The sequence below is a fragment of the Anopheles moucheti genome (genome assembly GCF_943734755.1).
Source record: "Anopheles moucheti chromosome X unlocalized genomic scaffold, idAnoMoucSN_F20_07 X_unloc_5, whole genome shotgun sequence".
Lineage (NCBI taxonomy): Eukaryota > Metazoa > Arthropoda > Insecta > Diptera > Culicidae > Anopheles > Anopheles moucheti.
The window spans coordinates 590,001-595,000 of NW_026453559.1; positions in this window are offsets into that span (position 1 = coordinate 590,001).

Here is a 5,000-nt window from a genome sequence, read left to right on the forward strand (position 1 = left end):
AGGTTCGTTCTCAGTTATCCCTGTGTTCATGGTTTTCGTGTGCTTCCATAGGTTTGGTCCGTGTTTTTGAGTACTCTTGTCCATGATTTTCGTGTGCTTCTAGAGGTTTGGTCCGATTTTCAGTACTCTTGTCCATGCTTTCACATGCTCTGATAGGTAGGTTCGTTCTCAGTTATCCCTGTGTTCATGGTTTTCGTGTGCTTCCATAGGTTTGGTCCGTGTTTTTGAGTACTCTTGTCCATGATTTTCGTGTGCTTCTAGAGGTTTGGTCCGATTTTCAGTACTCTTGTCCATGACTTTCGTTTGCTTCGATTCGTTCACTCTATTACTCTTGTCTGTGGTTTTCGTTTGCTTCGATTCGTTCACTCTATTACTCTTGTCTTTGGTTTTCGTTTGCTTCGATTCGTTCACTCTATTACTCTTGTCTGTGGTTTTCGTTTGCTTCGATTCGTTCAGTCCATTACTCTTGTATGTGATTTTCGTTTGCTTCGATTTGTTCAGTCCATTACTCTTGTATGTGATTTTCGTTTGCTTCGAGTCGTTCAGTCCATTACCCTTGTCTATGATTTTCGTTTGCTTCGAGTCGTTCAGTCCAATACTTACCTTTGTCTATGATTTTCGCTCTAGCCCAGTCGCCCTGCGCTCTGGAAATCACATTCCAACTCTATCACCGATAGTGCTCACACCTTGGAAACCACATTTCACCCGGGGAACCTTAGGGTGGATTTTGAGCCTTTCGGGATTGCGAAACCATCATTTAACACTCTAAACTTAATTTCCGCAATCCCAGACGCACTTTCCATATGGTCTCCAAAAATGCGTGTGAGCTGACCTGGTCCCTTATAATAGGCAATGAACACGATTTTGGAAAAATATTTTTATCAAAATTTTTTGACTCACCGGGTAAAATCGAATTTACTTGGGAAAAATGTTCTAGCAGGGGCCCTCCCATACAAATTTTTTTCTTCTCAAAAATGATTTTCGTTTCACTTTTCATACTCAGGGGAGTCTAAAATTGATGTTTTGAGTCACCGTGAAAAAAAAATTTTTTTGACCCGAGCTTGTGTCGGCGACCCAAAATCGACGCACTTGGGAAAAATGTTCTAGCAGGGGCCCTCCCATACAAAAATTTTTTCTTCTCAAAAATGATTTTCGTTTCACTTTTCATACTCAGGGGAGTCTAAAATTGATGTTTTGAGTCACCGAGAAAAAAAAATTTTTTTGACCCGAGCTTGTGTCGGCGACCCAAAATCGACGCACTTGGGAAAAATGTTCTAGCAGGGGCCCTCCCATACAAAAATTTTTTCTTCTCAAAAATGATTTTCGTTTCACTTTTCATACTCAGGGGAGTCTAAAATTGATGTTTTGAGTCACCGTGAAAAAAAAAATTTTTTGACCCGAGCTTGTGTCGGCGACCCAAAATCGACGCACTTGGGAAAAATGTTCTAGCAGGGGCCCTCCCATACAAAAATTTTTTCTTCTCAAAAATGATTTTCGTTTCACTTTTCATACTCAGGGGAGTCTAAAATTGATGTTTTGAGTCACCGAGAAAAAAAAATTTTTTTGACCCGAGCTTGTGTCGGCGACCCAAAATCGACGCACTTGGGAAAAATGTTCTAGCAGGGGCCCTCCCATACAAAAATTTTTTCTTCTCAAAAATGATTTTCGTTTCACTTTTCATACTCAGGGGAGTCTAAAATTGATGTTTTGAGTCACCGTGAAAAAAAAATTTTTTTGACCCGAGCTTGTGTCGGCGACCCAAAATCGACGCACTTGGGAAAAATGTTCTAGCAGGGGCCCTCCCATACAAAAATTTTTTCTTCTCAAAAATGATTTTCGTTTCACTTTTCATACTCAGGGGAGTCTAAAATTGATGTTTTGAGTCACCGTGAAAAAAAAAATTTTTTGACCCGAGCTTGTGTCGGCGACCCAAAATCGACGCACTTGGGAAATATGTTCTAGCAGGGGCCCTCCCATACAAAAATTTTTTCTTCTCAAAAATGATTTTCGTTTCACTTTTCATACTCAGGGGAGTCTAAAATTGATGTTTTGAGTCACCGTGAAAAAAAAAATTTTTTGACCCGAGCTTGTGTCGGCGACCCAAAATCGACGCACTTGGGAAAAATGTTCTAGCAGGGGCCCTCCCATACAAAAATTTTTTCTTCTCAAAAATGATTTTCGTTTCACTTTTCATACTCAGGGGAGTCTAAAATTGATGTTTTGAGTCACCGAGAAAAAAAATTTTTTTTGACCCGAGCTTGTGTCGGCGACCCAAAATCGACGCACTTGGGAAAAATGTTCTAGCAGGGGCCCTCCCATACAAAAATTTTTTCATCTCAAAAATGATTTTCGTTTCACTTTTCATACTCAGGGGAGTCTAAAATTGATGTTTTGAGTCACCGAGAAAAAAAAATTTTTTTGACCCGAGCTTGTGTCGGCGACCCAAAATCGACGCACTTGGGAAAAATGTTCTAGCAGGGGCCCTCCCATACAAAAATTTTTTCTTCTCAAAAATGATTTTCGTTTCACTTTTCATACTCAGGGGAGTCTAAAATTGATGTTTTGAGTCACCGAGAAAAAAAAATTTTTTTGACCCGAGCTTGTGTCGGCGACCCAAAATCGACGCACTTGGGAAATATGTTCTAGCAGGGGCCCTCCCATACAAAAATTTTTTCTTCTCAAAAATGATTTTCGTTTCACTTTTCATACTCAGGGGAGTCTAAAATTGATGTTTTGAGTCACCGTGAAAAAAAAATTTTTTTGACCCGAGCTTGTGTCGGCGACCCAAAATCGACGCACTTGGGAAAAATGTTCTAGCAGGGGCCCTCCCATACAAAAATTTTTTCATCTCAAAAATGATTTTCGTTTCACTTTTCATACTCAGGGGAGTCTAAAATTGATGTTTTGAGTCACCGAGAAAAAAAAATTTTTTTGACCCGAGCTTGTGTCGGCGACCCAAAATCGACGCACTTGGGAAAAATGTTCTAGCAGGGGCCCTCCCATACAAAAATTTTTTCTTCTCAAAAATGATTTTCGTTTCACTTTTCATACTCAGGGGAGTCTAAAATTGATGTTTTGAGTCACCGAGAAAAAAAAATTTTTTTGACCCGAGCTTGTGTCGGCGACCCAAAATCGACGCACTTGGGAAATATGTTCTAGCAGGGGCCCTCCCATACAAAAATTTTTTCTTCTCAAAAATGATTTTCGTTTCACTTTTCATACTCAGGGGAGTCTAAAATTGATGTTTTGAGTCACCGTGAAAAAAAAATTTTTTTGACCCGAGCTTGTGTCGGCGACCCAAAATCGACGCACTTGGGAAAAATGTTCTAGCAGGGGCCCTCCCATACAAAAATTTTTTCTTCTCAAAAATGATTTTCGTTTCACTTTTCATACTCAGGGGAGTCTAAAATTGATGTTTTGAGTCACCGAGAAAAAAAAATTTTTTTGACCCGAGCTTGTGTCGGCGACCCAAAATCGACGCACTTGGGAAATATGTTCTAGCAGGGGCCCTCCCATACAAAAATTTTTTCTTCTCAAAAATGATTTTCGTTTCACTTTTCATACTCAGGGGAGTCTAAAATTGATGTTTTGAGTCACCGTGAAAAAAAAATTTTTTTGACCCGAGCTTGTGTCGGCGACCCAAAATCGACGCACTTGGGAAATATGTTCTAGCAGGGGCCCTCCCATACAAAAAATTTTTTTTGTCTCACCGGGTAAAATGGTCGCACTTGGTAAAAATGTTCTAGCAGGGGCCCTCCCATACAAAAATTTTTTCTTCTCAAAAATGATTTTCGTTTCACTTTTCATACTCAGGGGAGTCTAATATTGAAGTTTTGAGTCACCGTGAAAAAAACTTTTTTTTTGACTCACTGGGTAAAATGGTCGCACTTGGGAAAAATGTTCTAGCAGGGGCCCTCCCATACAAAAAATTTTTATTTCTCAAAAATGATTTTCGTTTCACTTTTCATACTCAGGGGAGTCTAAAATTGATGTTTTGAGTCACCGAGAAAAAAAAATTTTTTTGACCCGAGCTTGTGTCGGCGACCCAAAATCGACGCACTTGGGAAAAATGTTCTAGCAGGGGCCCTCCCATACAAAAATTTTTTCTTCTCAAAAATGATTTTCGTTTCACTTTTCATACTCAGGGGAGTCTAAAATTGATGTTTTGAGTCACCGAGAAAAAAAAATTTTTTTGACCCGAGCTTGTGTCGGCGACCCAAAAATCGACGCACTTGGGAAATATGTTCTAGCAGGGGCCCTCCCATACAAAAATTTTTTCTTCTCAAAAATGATTTTCGTTTCACTTTTCATACTCAGGGGAGTCTAAAATTGATGTTTTGAGTCACCGTGAAAAAAAAATTTTTTTGACCCGAGCTTGTGTCGGCGACCCAAAATCGACGCACTTGGGAAATATGTTCTAGCAGGGGCCCTCCCATACAAAAAATTTTTTTTGTCTCACCGGGTAAAATGGTCGCACTTGGTAAAAATGTTCTAGCAGGGGCCCTCCCATACAAAAATTTTTTCTTCTCAAAAATGATTTTCGTTTCACTTTTCATACTCAGGGGAGTCTAATATTGAAGTTTTGAGTCACCGTGAAAAAAATTTTTTTTTTGACTCACTGGGTAAAATGGTCGCACTTGGGAAAAATGTTCTAGCAGGGGCCCTCCCATACAAAAAATTTTTATTTCTCAAATCGATCCGTGGTTTCACTTTTCATACTCTAGGGCCCAATTGCTTCAACTTTGGAAAAAATTTTCGATGATGAAAAATTTTCACCTTCGACGTCCATCGACCACTCGACCCGAACTTGGTACTTTTGTATGGAGGTACCCGAGTGGTGACTTTTTCATACAAAAATTTTTATTTCTCAAATCGATCCGTGGTTTCACTTTTCATACTCTAGGGCCCAATTGCTTCAACTTTGGAAAAAATTTTCGATGATGAAAAATTTTCACCTTCGACGTCCATCGACCACTCGACCCGAACTTGGTACTTTTGTA